Source organism: Lactuca saligna, chromosome 1, assembly GCF_052625555.1.
Source record: "Lactuca saligna cultivar CGN05327 chromosome 1, ASM5262555v1, whole genome shotgun sequence".
Taxonomy (NCBI): Eukaryota; Viridiplantae; Streptophyta; class Magnoliopsida; order Asterales; family Asteraceae; genus Lactuca; species Lactuca saligna.
In genome coordinates this window covers 30,571,971-30,596,350 of record NC_136417.1, presented here as the reverse complement: position 1 = coordinate 30,596,350, position 24,380 = coordinate 30,571,971, and the positions used below count along the sequence as shown (strand labels likewise).

Genomic DNA, 24,380 nt, shown 5'->3' with positions numbered 1-24,380 from the left:
GAAGTATGAAATGAAATCATACAGACACTCGTGTTCAAAATAATTTAACAAATTGTATTTCATTTTCCAATGAAACGAATATAAATAAAAAAAGAGGTTAGTAAAAAAGACACCCTATTTTATCATTTAGACAACCTTAATTAATGTTTAAAATATTTTTATTGGTTGAAATTGCATTGTTTTCCGAAAAAGATGATTAATATTGTAAAATTCTAATTTGACATTTATTTTTTTGTCTCAAATTTAATATTGTATTTTTCAACTTTTTATAATTTTAACCACTTGACAGGTCAACATGGTTACTTGCTGACGTGGTATGCTGACATTACATGCTCATATGTCAAAATTAAATTTTTTTTCAACAAAAGACATTAAGTTTTCAATTTTTTCAATTTTGACACTAAGTTTATTTTTCTTTCAGGTTTGGCATTATGTTTTTCTTATTGTTTCAAATCGAACATCATTTTTTTCAATTTAGTTCAATGTTGATCATTTTCTATTTGAAACCGTATAAATATTTTTTTAATACATTTTAAATTGTATAAATATTTTTTTTTCATTTAAAAACCTTTTTTTTTTTTTTTTTTTTTTTGTAAAAATACAAGATTTTATTTACATTCAACCCATAATTATATATTAGTTATATAAAAACCGTATTTTATATTAAATATAGAACTTTAAAATAAGTTTAGAGGTTTTGAGACGTGTAATCAATCAAGACCCAAAGATCAAGTTTGCAACTCTTGAAATTGTTACATCTTATTTGAAACTTATGGTTAGTTTTGTTATCATGATATAACTAATGAATATTTATGCATAACGTTATGCTTTGAATGTAAACAAAAAAAAAACATTATATTTATATAAAAATATGATTTTTAAACAAAAAATGTGTTTATATAGTTTAAAATGTAATAAAAAAAATATTTATATGGTTTCAAATCGAAAATGATCAACATTGAAAAAAAATTAAAAAAAAATAATGTTTGATTTGAAAATAACAGAGTGTCAAAAGTAAAAAAAATATTAAACTTAGTGTCAAAATCGAAAAAAAATAAGTAAAAAACTTTAATGTCTTTTGTGGAAAAAAAAATCAATTTTGACACGTCAGCATATCAAATCATTATGCCACGTCCTTATGCCACATTAGCAAGTAATTTGGTTGATCGGTTAAGTTGTCAGAATTATAAAAAATTAGAAGATACAGTCTCAAGTTTGAGAAAAAAAAAACATAATTTCAAATTAAAATTTTAATTTAAACTTAATGTATGTTTTGTTATTTATCCATAAAAAATTGCCTTTAACATCATCTGAATTTAAAATTAATTAAATGGTAGTGCCATAGATAATCGAGTTCATCGATGAGTTATTTTTAGTTTATTTCTTTACAAAGTATTATTAAAACTTGAACTTCAACTTTTTTTATTTATTTATCCATACAAAATACTATCAATTTAATAAAATAATCTTAGACCTAAAATTTGATATTGAATCAATCTTTTAATCAAATTTATAATATCAATTAATAAGTACTTTTTATTTTTCTGTTGATCTTTTCCAGAGTTTAACTCTGCCTCACAGGATCAATCGCATGGCAAAAATGTTCATAGCTTGTGCCATATTATTGCATAGCCACTATCAACATCAAACACATATCGATATCTTTTGGGGCGTATTACGACATTTGTTTTTTATAATTACAGCACAAGTATATAATACTTTGTGTACCTGATTCCCTGATGTGGTTCGAGATGTTCTTTTTGATGCTTGTCGGCGTGCTGATATTTCTGTGAAGAAAAAAGCACCGGTGAATTTTTTGACGGATCCACAGGATGGAAGATCCACATTTAGACCGGCTGACATTTTGGTCTTTGGATGGATATGAAGGAAGCATGTGTGCGTGGATCTTACTGGGGTCTCTCATCTCGTTGGTTTGGAGAGCGGGGGTTTCACAGTTGAGCATGCCGGTTTGAAAGTCGCTGCGTGCAAAATGGTAAAGCACGAGAATACATATATAGAAAATCAACATATGTTTGTACATTTTGCATTTGATACATCTAGTTTTCTCGCATCAGAGGCAGTGGAACTCATCAATAGAGTTCAACGAGTCATGTATTCTAATGCCATATCTTCTAGATCCACAAATGTTGTTTTCAAAAGAATTGATTTTGCCATCCAGAAAGGACTAGCGGTGCAGCTTGTTGCTCATTTGCCTTCAATCGATATGTATTGAACCTTTATGTTGGTTTAAAAAATAAATAAATAAATAAAAATAAACAAACATAAGAGGAAAAAAAACACAATCCTATGCTAAATAATGTTTTGACTTATGAAAATATACAAAATTTTCTGCATCATTGAGCGCAGGTTAGTTTTACAACTTCTAGTTACATATACATTTTAGATGATTTTTGAATTTTTTTTATAGTAATTGTTTTTGTTTAACTTATTTAGTTTATGAAAAGTAGAATTTAATTCGGATCAATCATATTTTACTTTACCTATTTAGATTTTCGATCATCGAAATTTACACGTCCAAACACTTGGACGTAATTTGCAAAGTGGTAAAAAGAGTATGATTGAGCATGTTGTGAGGATACTATTACTGGTTGAAGGCACGTGGTTTGCCGGAAAAAGTTAGCGGCGGCGTGAGACATTAGGGTTGGCGAGGCTACTGCTCCTAGTTGACTGCTAGTGGTGCTCACTGTTGGTGTTAGCCCCCATTCCACCATCATCCCCCCTACTTCTAACGACCTACGCCACCCAACCACCTATATAACCCCACCACACTTTTATCCCTGCACTTGTTTCGCTACAAATAAATATCGCTCTACATATCATTTATTAAAAAAAAAATCCACTTCAATTTCTAAATATAGAGATTAAGACACACCTTCTGTTAGACTGTTACACAGCTCTATTTTTCCAATTTTCCTATGTCTTTTTGATATTGATCAACACCAAGAACATAGGTTATCCACAAAGATTTTAAAAAGAAAAATTCAACTTTTAATATTAGAAAATTTACCACCTTTTGGGCAATGATGGGATTATTGAAATTTATAATTAAAAGTAGATTAGGATTAGTTAAACTTTTAGCATTTTTAATTAAATATAGTTGCTATTCATAAAAGAAATTTTTTTAACAAATATAGTTAATACGCACATGCAAGTGCAAAGATAGAGATTAGGAGCCCGAAAGTCATCTAAATCAATCATGTATTTGATGTTAAGACTTAAGATGGCCCCACAAAAACTATCTCACGTTTTTTCGTATTGAAATAAATAAATAAATAAAAATCATGAACTATTTTTTAACAATTTAGGTTGTCCTACAAAGTATAATATTTGCTCCTTCAATTTTTTTTTCATGAAAATTTATTTATCACTTGGTTAGTAATTTGTAGAAAATATTTGTAACACGCTGGTCATGGAGGTATTCAATTTCCTGAATTTTTAGCTTTGGTTGAAGGTCATGACGTGAAACATGAAGGTCACATCGTGAATGCCCATTGACTAGTTGACCCATGATTTTGATTATCACAACGTGAGACTTTGAATGCTCATGATGTGAGATTGACTTGATGACCTAACCCTAATATTTCGGCTATTTAATGGAAATAGAGGGCTAAGGTTGTCCGTCCTTAGCCTCTTATACTTTTTTGCCTCCTGAAAACCCTAATATCAACCATCTTGAATTCCTTAGTCATTTTTGAGATGCTTAAAGCATTCTTTGGTGGTTTTAGACTCTTTGAAATGGAAGAAGACCTTGGTTGAACAAACTCTTGGCATTTGGGTTTCTACCTTGCAATCTCTTGGATTGTAAGTCTTAAAGCTTGGACCTTTCTACCTCTTGCATGCTAGATCTAAGTTCTAAGCTCCTTTTTGCATGCTTGGGATCCATAAAGTTAGCAACTTTATGGATCATTGGGTCATTCTCTATTAGGTCTGACAATTCCCAACACAATCTGCAACACAACCCGCGACACAACACGAAATATATGGGTTTGGGTTGTGTTTTTCAACCTGCAAACCCACCAACCTGTTTATTAAACATGTTATATATAGGTTTCTCAAAAAATATACTGGTTGATACGCTAACCCGTTTAGAATTTTAATAAAAAAATTATATATACTCTATGAACCCTCATGACCCATTGGGGCTCAACCAATCCATACCCACTATAACCTTGTTCCCTGCAGGGGAATAAGAACCAAATCCACTAAGAACTGCTCATCATATAATCGTAGCGTACATACTCTATGAACCCTCATGACCCTGACGGTCCTGTCATCATCTATCTCCACGTCGAGTGGGCAATCCAGCTCCCCCGGAGCACTACTAAATCGCTTGCTAAGTGCAACCGACACAAGAGATCAGGTAGCCCCTGAATCAAACAATACCATAGTTGATATGTCGTTCACTAGGAACGATCCTATAACAAATACATAAACATGAGTAATAATAAAAAATAGTAAAGAGATCATGGAGAAGCTACATATCAGTAACCACATCAGGAGTCGCTTGTGCCTCCTCTGCTATCAACTGGAAGGCTATGCTCTTCACCACTGGCGCCTTAGCCCGACCCTGTCGGCCGTCTATAATCCTCAAAGTAGTAGGAGCGGGTGCCACCACTTGTCCTGCTAATGCTAGACTCGGACACTAAGACTTCTTGTGTCCCCTTTGTAATGGAAGCAAATCAGATCAGATTTTGTGGTGGTGGTAGTGGCAGTAGCTGTACAATCCTTACTCATATGCCCAGTTTGGCTGCAGTTGAAGCAGCCATAACTCCCCGACTTGCACACCTCATTGTGCAACCTGCCATACTTGCCACAACGACTGTGGCTCGGTTGTCCCCTAGACCTGTGATCAGATACCTTGGGCTTTTTTCCCGAATCTGTTGTGCTACCTTTGGCTTCCTCTTTCTCTCAATCTCTAGATCAATCTCTCTCTCACGAGCCCTAGCAATTATATCGAGCCTTCTTTGTCTCGTTGTCTGCCACATACTGCGGAACAAGAATGGCTTTCTCCCTAAATTTGGCGGTAATCTCCGCCACTGTCTCTGTAGTCTGCTGGAGGTCCTGAAACTCTCTAGCAAGCTATTGCACCTCAATAACCGGTGTGAACTTGACCCTGAACCTGGTTGTGAAGTCACTCCACGTCATCGCATCCAACACAATATCATTACCAATGGCTCTCCCAACCTCCTCCCACCAATCATGTGCCCTGTCCTTCAGAAGATAGGACGCAAGCCTAACCTTGTCCCCCTCGGGACATCTGCTGGTGTGGAAGGCCTTGGCGACATCTGCCAACCACCTGATACTAGCAATGGGATCCCAAGCCCCATGATAGTTGGGAGCTCCACATGCTCTGAACTCATGGAAAGTGAGTGTGTGTGACCCCATCATGGCCGCAATCTCAGTATGGAAAGCACTAAACCTCTCCTCCAAAAGCTCGAGAATACCCTCCTTGGCCGTACCGAAGATCACAGGAGTCTGCTCAAGTATGATGCACGTAATCTCCAAGGAGATGAACTCCTTGGTCTGCTCATCTAACTGCCCCGCTCTAGAGCTTGAGCCTGATCCCTCCTCGACACCTAAACTGCCATCTGCTGGTTTAGGGCATAAAACCACCATTCTGAAAACACATCATAACAAACATCAGAATACTAACATAACTCGAGGGATCACATACACTACAATTTCCCTGGTCTTATCTCAGCCTTCCTTGATTTGAGTATGGATCCTCTGCTTTCATTAGTACGGTCCCATACTACCTTCCACATCTATCCGTACTTTCATCAAGAACTGCCTTGACTCTACCAAGTCCCTTCTACTGCAACTGCTCTCTAATACTCTCATCCTAGGCTTGCCCTAGGGTAATTACCAACTCACTCTCTGCCATCAGCTATATAAGAAGTCCCTGCTTTCTTCCCCTAACTCGCTCACGAATACTATTACATATTACTCAGACTAGATAATTCTTCGAGTTAGAGATCCTACCTTACAACGGTTGGACTCAAACAAGAGCTACGAAATAGAGCTAGACCTAACCTTTTGAAATTATTTAGTCCTTGCAATATGTAACTTAACATATTCGTTTACTAGTTAGTGAAAGACAACTAGAACTCCAAAAAGCACAAAGCAAGCAACATTCGGGCATCGAGTACACATAATCAAGCACATACAACTCTGGCTATCATACTGTCTAATCTGTACTAGCATGCAATTCATAAAGCTGATACACATATAACAGGCACATAAGGCATCCTTCCTAGATCCTTAGTCCTAATCTAGCATGTTGTTCTAACAAATCCAGAAAACATATCATAGCATAAACTTGTATGGGTAATTTAGGAGTACTTACTTGAGCTCGACTAGTTGCATGCATCGCACCCTTTTTCTCTTTTCAAAATTCTTTTCAATTTTGCAAATCCTTTTTTTTTTTGTAAAAATGATTTTCTTTTGAAAATTTTTATACCACTTCCTTAGTTTCAGTTCAGACACACCCAAAAGTGTGCCTGAATCCCTCAAACCAAAGCTCTGATACCAACTTGAAACATCCTAAAAATACGGCCCAAAAATATCGTTTTGAAAATCATCATAATCCATAAATCATCCAAAATCATAAGGGAAAAACATGTATCATGTATAATAAAACATCATCTCAAATAGTGTGACAAAATATATGATAAAATATCAGAGTCTCAAACAATCCCAGGTTGAATACTATGGTGTGTGCCATGAGATCACCCCGAGCTCTTCCCCTTTGCTACCGGAAGTACCTGAAATCAAAACTGAAAACTGTAAACACGAATCTTATTGAGCTCCCCCAAACTACCACATACCATACAATAACACATATAACACGTACTGGGCCTTACCCACTACATCGGGCCCCACCCGGTATCAGACCGAAGTCCGGCATAAATTGAGCCCCGCCCAGCATCGGACCGAAGTTCGGAATAACTTAGGCCCTGCCCACTGCATCGGGCCCCGCCCGACATCAGACTGAAGTTTGGTATAAACTGAACATAACATAAACATAAAATGGCCATTTTACCCCTTTGATCTAATTTGGGCCAACAACTCTCCGGTAATAATGACCAAATAAACACTTGGTCAAAAAGTGAAGGTTCTTCTATGGTTAAAGTGACCACTTTACCCCTTTGATCTAATTTGGGCCATGACCTAAACCCAATCCTTTCTAGTCCTCACTAAGGCCCATTAAGTCCCAAAATGGCCCAGTTTTCTAAATTGGGCCCAACTCTTCAAATGGGCTTTCCTTTCAAGCCCACTAATCCTTAGTCCCTTAACTAACCTCTGAAGGCCCATCACAACCCACTACTATTATGTCCAAGACCAGGGCCAAACCAAGGCCCAATAGCAAAATCTACTGAATGAGCGTACCACTATGTACGCTGCGTGTACTGCTGAAAAGGCTTGTACGCTGTGTGTACAGGTGTATACGCCCAATGTACTCTCCCGTTAAGAAATTTTCTCTAAAACTGCTTAATCCCTTAAGACATTACGTCCAAACTATAGATTTGAGTCCCATGCTTTGTCCTAACCCCTAAAGATGATCACTTGGTGGCTTGCAACCCACCAAATGAGCCCAACACTAAAAATGACAATGAAATTCCATGGAAATGGGTAGATCTCTTGCATGGCTTCATACAAGCCTCAAAGTTTGCAACTTTACAGCTAAAGGAACCCATTGAGCTTCAAGGGTGGAAACCCTAAGCTAAAAAATGAAGTTACATGGCCAAGATCCAATCTTTGGACCGAAAAAGGTCCAGATCTTCAAAAATCTAGATCTATGATTCTAGAAGGAAAGATAGGAGCTTTATACCTCCTTTGAGTGCCAAATGAAGAGCTTGTTCCAGATCCTTGAGCTCAAGATACTCAAGGGCTTCTTCTCCAACCTTTCATTTCTTCTTCCATGTCCTTCTTCACAAAAATAAGCTCAAAAATGTCAAACACACATACAAGAAAGGAGTAATAACGATTTAGGGTTTCTCTGAGGGTGATGGACATGCGAGGAGGCCAAAAGGGGAGGATATAATGGGGTATTTATAGGTCCTTAACCCTAAAATTAGGGTTTGGCATCTGCCCGCATACGCTGGGGGTACCTCTTGGTACCTGGGCGTACGCACCCGAGTCCCTCGAATCCAATGAGTATTATGCCCCGTGTAGGCCAGGTTATGCCCGACGTATGGCTTTTGGGCAACCCATCTTCTTGGCCTATTTTCTAACTCCACTCCATATGGGTCCAATGTCCAAGTGTAAACAATTATTAACTTATATAATTTAAATAATACCATGAGGAACGGGTGTTATAGCGGAGATCCTGTGGTTAAGAGCATGGCTTTTCAGCTGGCCACCGATGAGGCCCATGCAGCACTGGATGTAGTTACTGGTATGTGTTGTAACCCTATTTTTATCACTTTCCTTGTTTATGCTTATGTTTATTTTGATCTTGTATAGGGACCTTTTTGGTCAATGGTTTGACTGCTTATGTTCTGTTCGATTCGTGGCTACCAAATCCTTTATATCTCTTGTGCTTAGCAAGAATTTTTGAGATGCTCCGGGGACTTTGGATTCCCTTATAGAGGTGGAGATTTCAGATGACCATACCGTGAGTGCTCTGAGGGTTTTTTGTGGGTGGTCCTGAACATGTTTAGTGAAAGGTTCTCTATTGATTTGGTGTCGATTCCCTTGAGAGGATTAAAGGTTATCATCAGGATGGACTGGTTGAGCCCCAATAGGGTTATGGTTGATTACAAGCGAAAACTAGTGAGAGTTCAAACCCCAAGTGGGGAAGAAGTGGTTATTACCGGAAATAGAGCTTTGCATGGGCCAGCTCTCTGTTCAATAGCGAGGGCCATGAGATATCTGTAGCAGGGTTGTTCTAGATTTTTAACTTATGTTTATGACACACGGGTTAAGGCCACGATGGAGTTGAGCAGGGTACCCATTATGTAGGATTTTTCTGATGTCTTTCCTGAGAAGTTGCTTGGAGTGCCTCCTGAGAGGCAGGTCGAGTTTTAGATTGATTTGAAACCTGGTGCGACTCCGATAGCCAAGGTGCCATATCACCTGGCACCGCCTGAGATACATGAGTCATCTACACATCTGCGGGAGTTGCTAGACAAGGGTTTTATTCATCCTACCAGTTCTTTGTAAGGAGCATCGACCCTATTTGTGAAGAATAATGTGTTGGATTAGGTATCTAAGCCCATAACTATAATCGTTATATACTTGAATTAATAGTAGCACAATACGTTTGGGTTGCATTCAAACCTTCTAATTGAACATGATAGCTTTTAGAGAGAGAATAATGATTTATTAATTTATTACTTGGTTAATAAATTAATTAGAAATCAAAATAAACAATTTATTAATGTATTATGGATGTAATATATTAATTAGAAATCATATTATTTAATTAATATTTAATCAAAAATTAATTTAGAATTAGTTTTGGGGTTAAAGGGATTAATTAAATGTGTAGGGACTAAAGGTGACAATGTTCAATAGTTGAGCATTGGACAATTCTAGAACCTCCCTAAAGAGGAGGGAACGAGATCTAGAGTGTCCCTAGGGTTTCCTTAGGCTCTAAGGGTGTCTTGAATGCCTTAAGGAATAAGTGAGAGGTTCTCTATTGATTTGGTGTCGATTCCCTTGAGAGGATTAAAGGTTATAATCAGGATGGATTGGTTGAGCCCTAATAGGGCTATGATTGATTGCTAGCGAAAACTAGTGAGAATTCAAACCCCAAGTGGGGAAGAACTGGTTATTAGCGGTGATAGAGCTTTGCATGGGCCAGCTCTCTGTTCAACAACGAGGGCCATGAGATATCTACAGTAGGGTTGTTCTAGGTTTTTAACTTATGTTTATGACACACGGGTTAAGGCCACAATGGAGTTGAGCAGGGTACCCATTATGTAGGATTTTCCTGATGTTTTTCCTGAGAAGTTGCTTGGAGTGCCTCCTGAGAGGCAGGTCGAGTTTTAGATTGATTTGGTACCTGGTGCAACTCCGATAGCCAAGGCGCCATATCACCTGGCACCGCCTGAGATACAGGAGTTATCTACACATCTGCGGGAGCTTCTAGACAAGGGTTTTATTCGTCCTAGCAGTTCTTTGTGGGGAGCATCGACCCTATTTGTGAAGAATAATGTGTTGGATTAGGTATCTAAGCCCATAACTATAATCATTATATACTTGAATTAATAGTAGCACAATACGTTTGGGTTGCATTCAAACCTTCTAATTGAACATGATAGCTTTTAGAGAGAGAATAATGATTTATTAATTTATTACTTGGTTAATAAATTAATTAGAAATCAAAATAAACAATTTATTAATGTATTAGAAATCATATTATTTAATTAATATTTAATCAAAAATTAATTTAGAATTAGTTTTGGGGTTAAAGGGATTAATTAAATGTGTAGGGACTAAAGGTGAAAATGTTGAATAGTTGAGCATTGGACAATTCTAGAACCTCCCTAAAGAGGTGGGAACGAAATCTAGAGTGTCCCTAGGGTTTCCATAGGCTCTAAGGGTGTCTTGGATGCCTTAATGAGGAAGTAAAGCGATTAGAGTTATCTTGGAGATACTTGCCTAAACCAATACCTTCATAACACCTATATAAACCCTCCTTAGGGTAGAATTTTAGCTATGACATCTTTATAAATGCCTTAGAAGAAATTGAGGATTCTCCCCCTCCTCTCTCTCTCTCTCTATAGTTTTCCTTGGTTGCTAGGTTTGTTTGGGAACCATTAGAGGTGCGACGCTTATGATGCTTGCTACCAAAGGTATTTGAAGAAAGGATTCAAGATTGTTTACAATAACAATCTTAAAGGTATGTATCACAAGCCTTATTATATGATTTTCTATTATTCCTTATAAATCTAGGGTTTACACTTGGTTGTTTATATTTTATGTTCAATTAGAGAAAACGTAGATCTTATTTAGGGTTGCATGCATACATAGGATTGTATGTTATGCTAAAACCCATCAGTGGTATCCATCAGTGGTATCAGAGCCTAGGTTTAGTTTTCTGTTGACTTGATACTAATATGAACTTGAACAAGGAGGAGAAAACAGAATCGTCATTCTGTTCTTCGAACACGTCGTGGTGTTCTTCAAATACAACGTGTTGGACTGCAACATAGCGTGTTGGTCCTCCAACACGACGTGTTTGTGTTTTTGATCCTAATTTTGGATTTTCTTGCCTAACTTAATTTATTTGGTTAATATTTGGTAATTATCTTTTATTAAGTCTGCCATAATCCGATTTTTGGTAATATCAGATGATTAAATAAGACTTAAATGTTAGGAGATAATTATGAATCGGATAATGTTGATTTTATTTGATTATAATTATCATCATGGATATGATTAATTGTTTAATTATAATTAATATATCCATAATTGGTTACTAAATAATTAATTTGATTATTAATTGGACTTAATAATTAATGTTAATTTTAGGGTTGTTTGAGATTTAAATTAAAATGTTTAATTTTTGAAATTTAAAATGTAAACCCTAAATTACATTCTTATGGATTTTGTTGATAATTTAATTAAATTATTAATTAAAGGATAATTAATAAATCCATATATGGATTAAATTTAATTAAATTAAAAGTTCATATTAAACCCTTGAAATTTTAAAATGTTTAAAATTCACCTTATACTATATATATATAATTAAGAGTTTAATATATATTATATGTATAAGAAAAGTCAGTCAAACCGCTAGTACGCCTCATTTACGAAGTCATACTATAAGGGGAGTTTAAGGAAGCGACATGTAAAATGACCGTAATTGGGTATCCATTCTTACCCACCGCCCTCTTCTATGGTGGAGGGTCGTTAGTCGAACGGGTTCGATAGGACAATTAATCCTCATTAAAAGTATATAAAGTAACTAAACCATTTTCTAAAATCCCATTCTTAGTTACTTTAGGAAAAAAATGTGAATTTGATTCTAACCCATGAAATTGCACATTGCACCTTAATGGTCGTTAGTGGAGCGTGTGTGGTTAACCGGTGCACTAATATGGAAGTAATATTGTTGGCAATGAGTTTCTTGTAAATTATCATTGAATTAATGGAGCGCGTATGGTTAACTGACATGTTAATTTCATATGATAAATGACATCAAGAGTACCAAGCTAATTGCATGGTTATTCACATCTTGTTTGTGATCCTCAGCATCCCAGTTACAAAGTGAGAGCATAATCGAGATTAAACATGTCATTGAATAGTTCAATGAATCTCAAAAGATCTAGGTGTTTCATAAGATTGAAATTGGTAAATGCTTTACCTACGTAAAATAGATTCGATTTTGATTATGGAATCCCTCTTCACAATTCGGATCGAAAATATGGATCCTAACCTTAATTTAGATTTTTGGGTTAATAATTATATACATATATTAAATCCTAACACGTCTTGGAACAGTAAAGTTCTAAATTTTAAAGTTTTACCACGTCACTTTGTACAGAACTACTATGTTGTCCCTCTGCTTTTACAACATCTTAAAATCTCATTCCACAAAACCACCGAATATCAATTTGTAACTTCCTCCGCCCCTTTCTTTTTCAATTGACTACGACTTTGATCGTTTCAATCTCCCAGCGAATTCTCATCCAAAATAGAGGAATACGATCTTATCCAACAAGAAAGGAATTCGATCCCTTCGATCCCTCAGTAACAACCTATTGCGCTTTATTGCCGTCACTAAACGCCCGCAACGAACCGCTTTTACCCTGTTGTGTGGAGAATTTCTGTATGTTGTTGTACTTTCAATTACGTAATGATTTTTGTTCAATTGCTCCTTTTTCTGATCCTTTTGTGTTTTTGATCGATGTCTCTGCCTGCTTCCATCCAAGAATCAAGATTCGATTTTTGGGTTTCACTATCAACATCCCATCCAAGAATCAGGATTTGGTTTCTATCACTAACCACCCCTGCCGTCAATTACCACCACCAAACGCCTCTTCTACGTTATTATTTACAATTCGGTATGTCTAATTCGATATGTCTAATTGATTTTGAATTTCTGTATAATTAATGTTCGTTCTATTTTTCTTAAACGACCATTTCAGTGAAGACCATGGTACTATCTGATTTTGCGTGTTTGACCTCCATAGACATAAGAACCTGTGAATCTTTCAATGTATATAATTGTATGACCTTCTGATGGCAAGTGATCAAAAGCAAGAAATAAATTAATCTATGGGAATAATGCAAAAAAGACATTATAAACTTATCTATCTTCAATAGTAACAAGCTAATTATTTGACCTAAACTGTAGAACAACCTTGATCAATATACCATCATTGTAGAATCTCAAGGGAATCCTTCAACCAATTGGTCGGCAAGATTCCGTTCCTTTCTAAAATTTTGCTTGCTTAGTGGAGCAGTGAAAGCATATAAAGTAATAATGACAAAATTACCCTTTATGATCAAAATACCAAATCATTGTGGAATCTCAAGGGATTAACATCCTTCAACGGCATGATTCCTTTCTAAAATTTTGCTTGCTTAGTGTAGCAATGAAAGTATATATAAAGTAATAATGACAAAATTACCCTTTATAGCTTTTCTAACACAAAATTTTCAAACCTTTTAAAACTGTTTAGCTAAAACAGAAAAAATCATAAACAGGTAAGTTTAAATTACCCTTTATAGCTTTTCTAACAAAAAAAATTCAAACCTTTTAAAACTATTTAGCTAAAAGAGAAAAAGTCATAAACAGGTAAGTTTAAAGTACCCTTTATAGCTTTTCTAACAAAAAAATTTCAAACCTTTTAAAACTATTTAGCTAAAACAGAAAAAAGTCATAAACAGGTAAGTTTCTCATTAGATTCTGTAGTAACCATAACTATCAGTCGAAACAAATAAAGTATGTGGATCATCTCCTTCCATGTTCATTCAGTCTGCTACTAAATTCTAAAACCAAACAACATACCTCTTAACAATCAAGTTAAATTAATGTAATTTTATATTTTAGATGGATTTTAACATGCATTTTCTGAAATGACAATAATGCCACTAATCCTTTTCTTTTTTCTTCCTTTTTTTTTTTTTTTTTTTTTTTTTTTTTTTTTTTTGAATTTTTTCCTAACAAAAGCTAAACTTAAATAATGACAAAATTACCCTTTGTAGCTTTTCTATCACAATATTTTTAAAACCTTTTCCAAGTTCATTCAATCTGCTACTAAATTCTAAAACCATACCGCATGCCTCTTTAGAATCAAGTTAAATTAATGTAATTTTATATTTTATACGGATTTTAGCATGCCTTTTCTAAAATGACAATATTGCCACTAACCTTTTTTTTGCCTAACAAAAGCATACATATAGATAAATTTATGAAAAAAAATCTATAAAAGGAGGTGATCCTGTGGATATCCCATCAATCTTTCAAAGACATTATATTTGGAACAACAAAATTAGTCATTAATTAACATACAGTGCTATAAATCCAACTAAAACGGCTTGCAAAGAGGGATATATTTCATATATCATTAAACCATCTTTGTAATAGATTCCTACCACAAGGACCATTCCTGTAACGTATTATTGATATAAGGACCATTTCTGTAAAAATCCCATCAAATTCGGTTGTTGCTGATCCGGTGGCAACATTCACTTGCAGAAGTACAATTGTTATTATCAATACTGCCAACACCAGGTACAACTTTTGACTTGTGCAAGTGGATCACAAAATGCTATTACCTTTTCTTCTCTTCCACTTATCTCTTATCTCTGTAACTCAATCTTGCGTTTCCTCTTCTTGTACATACTCATAATACTAAGATCATTTCTGTATAGACATACCTTCGTAGCACCATAAAAATGAGGTCTGAATTTGAATTTGAATTTAAAAGTCGAACCATCCTATTGTCAAAATCAGTTTGAGATTAAATATCAATTCGATGAGACAAAGATTAAAAAGAATTAAGCACCATTACTGTAACAGATTATTGAAATAAGGATGATTTCTAAAAATTAACTAAAACAGAAAAATAAAGTTCAGATTTAGAACACTCTCTAGAATTATACGGAAAGAGGGGAAAACTGATCATTTTGAAAAAGTGTCATTACATTAAAAAACATTAGAACTGGTTGGTTAAAAAAGTAAATTAAGCACCATTACTGTAACAGATTATTGAAATAAGGATGATTTCTATAAAATTTATGCCAAAAGTAAAGTGTATAATATAATTTCAAGCTAAAATAGAAAAACAAAGTTCAGATTTAGAACATTGTCGCAGAATTATACGGTATGAGGGGAAAACTTATTATTTTGAAAAAGTGTCATTACATTTAAAAAAAAAACATTAGAACTGGTTAGTTAAAAAATAAATGAACTGTTGGTTAAACTACAAAAGTAATGTTTTTTCTACTATTTAACCTGATAAGTTTTTTTATAGCTTCAAATTAATGGATCAATCATTTTCTGCAATTCTATCAAAAGGAACATGCATTGTATTTTAAAAAATCAAATCATTTTAATAAAAAGATTCAAGAGATTATATGCAGTTAGAATTTAAAGAGCTAAAAAGAATGGCATTCTACTTAAAAAAAATATCTAAAAAAACTAAAAAGAATGGCATTATATGCCAGAATTGGTATCCAATGAATTGGATTGTTCAGAAAGTTGTATACGTGGAGTCGTTACTCCAAATGAAACACAAATTCTTAATCTCTCCACTAATTTACAAAAATAGTCCATGTGGTTTATGATTTTTACCATGTTTTGTTTAAAACTAAAACCAGTTGCTATTGCTTACAATGATTCAAAAGTCCAAATACCAAGGGTGTGGTTGACCTAACTAATATGCTCCTGAAATTTAAAGGAAAGTAATTGGATTTATTAGCCAGGTGGAGGTTTCAAAACTGCCATTGTTAGATACTATGAAAACCATATTATAGTGAGAGGCTATAATAGAATTTCAAACTAAAACATAAATATAAAGTTTAGATTTAAAAACTAATTAAATGATGAAAACAACAAAAAAAAAAAAACATAGAAAATAAGGGAAAATTAAACAGATTCTTAACACATGGACCCTTTTGTAACAAATTCTTCACATGGAGACAAAAGGACTATATATCGACCAAATCTGTAAAAACCATATTATAGTGAAATTGTATAATATATTGTCAAAATAAAACAGAAATATAAAGTTTAGATTTTACAACTAATTAAATGATGAAAACAAAAAAAAACATAGAAAGACATCAATTAATTCATTGTTGTATCTAATGCAAAAGCAAATAAAGGGCATAAATGTAAATTAACTTAGGATCAGTTAAGGTTTTAAGTTTAAGATAAAGTTTTTCAGATACCAGATTTTTATCATTCTCCTATCCTCAATCACAAATCAGTAGCATCAAAATCTTTGCTCCATGGCATTTATATTTTATAGTTAATATTGCATAAAGCGACATTTTGTATTGAATTTTCACCAAAGGAAAATAATGCCCTTAAAAAATATGTTATGGTTGTTTACCATATTTTTCATAACACAATTGTTCAATCAGTCAAACATGAATCGTAAGGTAAATTATGTAAATACCCAAAAAAGCTGAAGAATGATATAATATTTATATGAGGTTAATTTGGTCATGCCTCTTAACAATACTGTATTTTTAAATTTTAGATGGATTATAGCATGCATTTTCTAAAATGACAATAATGCCACTAACCTTTTTTTTTTGCAGTGTTAGAAATTTTTTTTACCTAATAAAAGCTAAGAAAATATGATTCATAGCTTCCTATCCCTCTTACATATTGATACACATAAACCCCTAATCATATTCTAGGATTTTATATTGCATTTTCACCAAATAACAATAAAGACCTTAACCGTATTTTGTAATGCTAGACGGAAAATTTACCTAATAAAAGCTAACATAACCTGATCAAATATGGAGTCCCTCACCCCTTCTAAATCACGTGAAACTATAAAACACCTCCAAATGGAACATACAGGTAAACACAACATATAGCAGTTTATTTATTGATTACAAGTAACCAACATCTTACATTTCACAGATACACCAAAAAAACCACGTCCCAAACGAGAGAAATACAAAAACCACGACGAAGCGGATGACGCATGCCAAAAAGCAATAAAACTATATAATATTTTCAACACATACTGGACTTAAACTATAGTCCCTTTATTATATAGCTTTTCGTCCATATTATAGACTACATTCAACACATTATGTTTAAAAACAATATCATATAACTTTGTAAATATCCACTCTTTCGTCCATCTATCTTTCCGTGTCTTACTTTTGAATGATGTCTCTAACTCTGGGGTTTGATGTTTCAGACAATTTCTCATCTAGAATTCATGATTTCAATTTTCACCATCACTAACATGACCCGAGGTTCACCACGAGTTCATACACTAGTTAAGGATTAAAATCAACTAACTTGAATTCTCTATTCTCCTTTTATAGATGTCAAGTTCAGACAAAATGGTCTTCCTCGTTCTTTTGAAAATGTTTTTCTTTCTCTATCCAAAGATGATCTTCCATATGTTGATCAAGGTGAAAGAAAGTTCCCTTCTTCAAGTAACAGTCGAACTAGAAATCATGCTTCTCTAACTCTTCCTCCACTTCCTCCAGTAACTCTCCCTAAGTCATGTCTTCTTTAAGTTGAAAAGTACGAAACTACTCAAGCCATATTGGCATGTAAACATCAAGATGGAAAGTCTGTGTGCGCGCACATTCTGAAAATGAAATCGTACATTGACAGAGTGTGGATGTTGGGTGTATTTTTCCCAAGGGAGTTGGCCATTGATTTGGTTCTAGATTTGCTTCCTAAATCATATAGACAATTCATTAAAGACTACTATATGAGCGACCACGACATGACCCTAATTGATCTGACACATATGTTGATTGATGCTAAGGCAGAAATGCTTAAGAGCACAAGTCAAGCAAAAATGTTCGAAGGATTTGTCTCCAAAATTTCCATGGACATCGACAATTGTAACAATGGTAGTCCATAAAAGGTTTCTCTTCCTAATAGAAAGAGATCAGCCAAGGTTAAACTATTTGACCATATGGTAAAGAGAAAGACTAGTTCTTAGATAGTTCCATGTGCTAATCCTAAAACGTCCACATGTTTCTATTGCTAATTGGAGGGGCATTGGTTATGAAGCTGCCCTGACTACCTGAAAGATCTTCGAGATTGTAAAGTGAAGTCGTATGACTCCATGTCAGGTACATCTATTATCTAACTTCATTATTTTAATAAGTTCGTATTCATAGATTTTTAATACATGATGTGATCATGAGAAGGAAGCTTAAGAAGAGTAAGCTGAATCTGACCGTGAGAGATAGATTTCGGTCGTATAGTTCGATGATCAAAATTTTGACCTGCTGCTTAGGATTTATGATAGATTGCTTAGGAAAATATCTAGAAACGTAGTTTTGATATATTTCTATTGTAAGGACAAAAAATTTCCGCTCATCATCAATAAAGTGAATTTTTGTTTTTTATCCGGTTTACTTTATGTTTCCTTACAATGACATTTATGAAAATTGGTGGTTACATTTTTATTATTAGCTATGTTAAATGTGGATTGATTCTTAATTATACTGTTTGTGGAAATGTCATGATTAACCAAGTGAAAAGGAATTCTCATCACCCAAGTTTTAGTTGGATAGAAACTTGGATTCATACAATTCAAATTGTGTGATGTATGAGAATTTTGATCTTTGGAAGAGTAAGGCTAATTCGTTGATCAAATATTTTATGTGAGTCAAAGTGAAGGACATATGGATCTAGTACATACTGATATGCACTGGTCAGATCCACCACAAAGGTCGATAAGTCTATTTGTCATGATTTACTGATGATCCAGTAAATATGGTTATGCTTATAAGATTAAGTGTAATGCTGATTCTTTGAAAAGTTTCAAAGAGTGGCAGAACAAATATGAAGAATCTATTAGGCAGAAAGATAAATGTTTCTCTAATATGAAAGGAAAGGAGAGTACTTTGGTATTGTGTTTTATGATCATCTTAATGATTGTGAAACCATGTCACAATTGATCCTAGAAGAACATCTTAGTGAAATTGTTTCGACTAAGAAGAGGAATCAAATATTGTTGAAAAGGTTTAATCGAGAGATGAGTCATACTTCATTTCCATTCAAGTTTTAGAGTCATACTCTAGTAGCTACAAATCATATCTTGAAGCTTATTTCAAACTAAGTAGGTTTATAACACCTCATTAAATGTGGAGTAGAAATTTTTTCTTACTCTTGCACATTTGGAATTGGTAGTTGTGATGTTTTGGTTAAAACAAAGTATAAACTAAGACCAATTCAATGAAGTGTTTTTCTTGTTGAAATCCACACTAACTTTTGATTATTTGTTTTTGCTTGTCAAGGAATGTTCCTTAACAGAAAAACTTATATGTCAAGAAGTCAATTGGAGTCTTTTTTGATTTTGAAGAGTTTTAGAGTCAAGTAAGAATAAAACTTTTAGTTATCACTAGCACACGACCTGAGGTTGATAGCCTATCATGTTCAATTGACACATTCTTGTTTTTGTGCTCCTTCCTGTTGAGTTGGCAATGCTTATGAGTTCTATGGTTCTCATGTGATTGCAAAAGGCAGAGCACATTTGTTAGTGATATTACATTGGTCAATGAAAGTGAGCTGCTTGACAACTTGGAAGCACTGGTAGGCCCTTGTGCTACCAGAAGGTGAGAAATTAAGAATAAGAAAAGTTCAGTCCATGAAACCTAAATTTGATTTTGGTTCTGTCCTCAACTTTATCTTATGATGTTAGGTTGGAAATGACAAATTCGCATGGATAGGAACACATACACCATAAAATCTAAGTGACAAAAGCGTTCGCTCTATTTCATGAAAATGATTATGAGGAAACACTTTCGCTAGTAGATTTTAGATATGGTTAATATCATTATGGTTAACAGTTGTGATAATTGCGTTCTCCAATTCGCATATGATTAAGGCATCCCCTTTCATAGTTCGAATTGTGAGAAATGGAAATGAACTTTTTGAATGTTCATGACTTATACCTATAAGTTTTGAAAGGGTTTAAACACACACATATGCTATCTAATGAAGGTGTATGAGCTTGAGAATTCTAGATGAAGACTTATCGAAGCACTACGTATCAGAAATCTAAACTTTAATAAGAAAGTCAAAAAGTATTGATTTCTGGAAGTCCAGTTGATTTCTGGGTACATGTGAAAGCTAGTGGGAGCATAATTGTTATGCAGATAGAAGCATAATTGTTATGCTAGTAGAAACATAATTTTTATGATAAGTATTGCAGGTTAACAATACTAGTTGTAGGAAACAAAGATTTCAAATGTGTAAATTGCAAATGTTGGGAATTATTTCGCTACAGATTGATTTAGGGGAGAGGGCATTCATACTTCATTTCAAATCTAAAAGTTTAGACTAAAGTTTTAATAAAACTTAGTCTTGGACATATATGAATATCATGTTGAAATGATTCAATATAGGAAATTCGATATATGGAAACATTATAGCAAGAAACTGATTAGATATTAGGTATATATAAAAGATATTATGAATCGTGTCCCATATGCTTTCGATACAGGTTCGATCTCATTTGCTATAGTATTCACTTATTCTGATTTTTCCAAATACCTAGGTCATTAAGAGGGAAAAGGACTAGAACAGGATGTGACTAAAGTTGTTGAACACCTATCAAGAACATTCTAAGGTTTTACGAAAGGATCGGTTACTTGTGGATAGTTTTAAGTATGGTTTGGTTTGGAATAACCGTATTGACATGTTTTAGATTGGGATGATTCTTGATCAAAATTGATGGTCATATGGGAATATGGAAAACTTTACATAGTGGGAGTTGATGATTAGAGTCTACACGTAAGTTAGGAACCTTAATGCAAAAAGGCTTTCAAGAATTGTATCTTGAATTTGAGACTTTGTTACTATTAAATTGTTTTAAGTAACAAAGTTCAGATCATTTTGTAATATCGTAGGCAAAGTCTCTGTGACTTTGAAGCCTCGACATCACCAAAGGATATTGCAAGAAAGTTTGGATTCTAACACATTTAGAAGTGAAAAGAATTTGAAATTCTTACATGTTCTAATAAGAATTTGGAATTGTGAAATAAGCATCATTGGAATAATGTCTATCCGATCTGTTCACAAAGAAAGGACCATCGAGAAACATAGTATGCATGTTTATTACATGGCATGACTTATGTTTAATTCAATTGTTTAGTTGATTACTCGAAACATTACACAATAAATAAAGATTAGTTAATACGATGATTAAATAATAAGAATTTTATATATATTCAATAGTTTTGAGACCATAGTTAATTCGGTTATTATTGTGTTTCACTTTGCATGTTTTACTTCCCGAATTATTGGATTATTCGAACATCCACATTCGATCGTACTTTTGGAAGTAAGTCGTGAATTAAGACTGTCATGAATTGAATTGTAGATTGTCTAAGGGTTTAGGCATAGCAATAATCTTGTTGCAATGTTCATGAGTACCTGGAAATAAGGATTTTGAGTATTGGATAAACCGATGCTCAGAGAATTACTTCATGGATTTTATCACGAGTAATTTTGAGACGATAATATCTTATATTCTTGAAACCGTGATATATGAGTTGTTGTTAGCAAGTGAGTTGTGCATTGATAATATGTAAACGAATCGGTAACTTGATGTTATAAAACGTATTGTTGTGCGTGATTTGATGAGTGAATAGTGAAAGCATATAAGTCGAAGTTTATCTGTTCCTTTTTCCCTAACGGGAAAAGCGATATCTATGGGCCCCTCGATGGTTTGATGTCGACATCTAAAGTGCTTGGCCAAGATTGGACTGTATTGATGTATTCAATTAGTAGTCTGATGTCAGTCGTCATAAATCAGAATTTGGGAAACAAATCTTGAGAATAGAGAATGATTATAATTCATGTCTCATGTGCATACGGTATCTTGTAGAACAGAGGAATATTTGATCACTTATCTAAGGACACGTCACTGATTGGGTCAGAGTTCGACAGCGGCTTTTGGTAGCTACAATTTGCTGATCAATTTGGTAGTTATACTGGCAATTATAGTTATTAGACTTATCCAAGTGGGAGACTATTGGATTAGGTGTCTAAGACCATAACTATAATTGGTATATACTTGAATTGATAGTAGCACAGTCCTTTTGGGTTGCCTTCAAACCAGAGAATTGAATAGGATAACTTTTAGAGAGAGAATAATGATTTATTAATTTATTACTTTGTTAATAAATTAATTAAAAATAAAAATAAATGATTTATTAATGTATTATGGATATAATATATGAATTAGAAATCATATTGTTTAATTAATATTTAATCAGAAATTTATTTGGAATTAATTTTGGGGTTAAAGGAATTAGTTAAATGTTCATGGACTAAAGGTGACAATATTCAATAGTTGAACATTGGGAAATTATAGACCCCTAAAGACAGGGAACGAAATCTAGAGTGTCTCTAGGGTTTCCTTGGGATCTAAGGGTGCCTTGGATGCCTTAGACATGAAGTAAACAGATTAGGGTTATCCTTGAGATATCTACCTCATCCAATACCTTCCTAACACCTATATAAACCCTCCTTAGGGTTGAGTTTCGACTATGCCTTCTTTCTAAGTGCCTTGGACGAAATCTTGTCTCCTTCCCTCTCTTTTTATAGTTTTCCTTGGTTGCTAGGGTTTGTTTGTGAGCCATTAGAGGCTCGAAACTTGTGGCACTTGCTACCAAAGGTCTTTCAAGCAAGAATTCAAGATTGTTTATAATAACAATCTTAAAGGTATGTATCATAACTTTATTATATAATTTTCAATTATTCCTTAGAGATCTAGGGTTTACACTTGGTTGTTCATATTGTATGTTCAATTAGAGAAAACGTAGATCTTATTTAGGGTTGCATACACACATAGGACTGTATGTTATGCTAAAAACCCATCAGAAAGGTGGGTCAGATAGGATATGCATTGACTATCGGGAGTTGAATAAGATAACGGCAAAGAGTCATTACCAACTCCCGAGGACTGATGATTTGTTTGACCAGCTTCAAGGTGCATCTTGGTTTTCCAAGATTGATTTGCGGTCATGATACCACCAGATGAGAGTCAGAGATGAGGATGTACAAAAGACAACCTTTTGAACTCATTATGGTCATTACGAGTTTTTGGTGATGCCTTTCGGGCTCACTAATTCACCCGTAATATTCGTAGATCTCATGAAACGGGTCTACAGGCTGATGCTGGTTCGGTTTGTGATTATTTTATTGATGATATTTTGTTTTACTCCAAGGCCATGGAGCAACACGAGCAACATTTACAAGAGGTGTTGGAGACCCTGAGCAGGTAGAAGATTTATGGAAAATTCTCCAAGTGTGTGTTTTGGTTGCGCGAGGTGTCGTTTCTGGGGCACATTGTCAACCAAAAAGGAATCTTGGTCGACCCATCCAAGATTGAGGCTGTGATGCATTGGGAGATTCCGAGGACCGCATATGATGTTCATAGTTTATTAGGTCTCATGGGGTACTATCAAAGATTTATTTAGGATTTCTACAAGATTGTTGTGCTAATAACTTGTTTGACAAAGAAGAATGTGACTTTCGGTGGGGGACTGATCAACAATTGAGTTTTTAGACTTTGAGGCAGAGATTGTGTGAGGCCCCAATTCTTGCGCTCCTTGAGGGTGTGGATGATTTTATGGTTTACTGTGATGGCTCTATTACGAGTTTGAGAGCTGTTCTTATGCAGAAGGGACACGTGATTGCTTACGATTCAAGGCAGCTGAAGCCTAATGAGGCGAACTACCCCACTCATGATTTGGAATTAGGGGCAGTTGTTTTTACCCTCAAGATCTGGAGGCACTATTTGTATAGGTTCCGGTGTACTATCTACATCGACCACAAGAGTTTGGGATATTTGATGGACCAGCTGAATTTGAATATGAGGCAACGAAGGTGGTTGGATGTGGTAAGAGATTATGATTGCGAGATTCCGTACCACCCTGGGAAGGCCAATGTGGTGGTTAGTGATTTGAGCTGGAAGGCGGTGTGTACTCATATCATAGATTTTTGCTTGAGTATGGTTGTCACCTCTCCTTTGATGTATTTGATCAAGGAAGATCAAGTGGAGGGTTACAAAAGGAGAATTGGAAGGTCGAGCAGATCAGGGGGTAAATTTCCTTTTTTGTCAAGGACAGGCATGGATTGTTAACTCAGTGTGGTAGGTTTTGGGTCCCAGTATCAAGTAAGGTGAGACAGACAGTACTGGAGGAGGCACATAAGTCAAAGTTTT

The 24,380-nt window shown here is 34.6% G+C and overlaps 2 long non-coding RNA genes across 2 annotated transcripts; both read left to right on the top strand.

Annotated features, from left to right (window-relative positions):
- The first annotated feature begins 12,565 nt into the window (after nucleotides 1-12,565).
- Nucleotides 12,566-13,273, top strand: LOC145030895 (uncharacterized). Its single transcript, XR_013676730.1, has 3 exons — nucleotides 12,566-12,805; nucleotides 12,909-13,040; nucleotides 13,125-13,273. It is a non-coding gene; the product is annotated as an uncharacterized LOC145030895 (long non-coding RNA).
- An 813-nt stretch (nucleotides 13,274-14,086) lies between these two features.
- Nucleotides 14,087-18,547, top strand: LOC145030899 (uncharacterized). The gene is made up of 2 exons (XR_013676731.1): nucleotides 14,087-18,270; nucleotides 18,349-18,547. It is a non-coding gene; the product is annotated as an uncharacterized LOC145030899 (long non-coding RNA).
- Nucleotides 18,548-24,380: the final 5,833 nt, after the last annotated feature.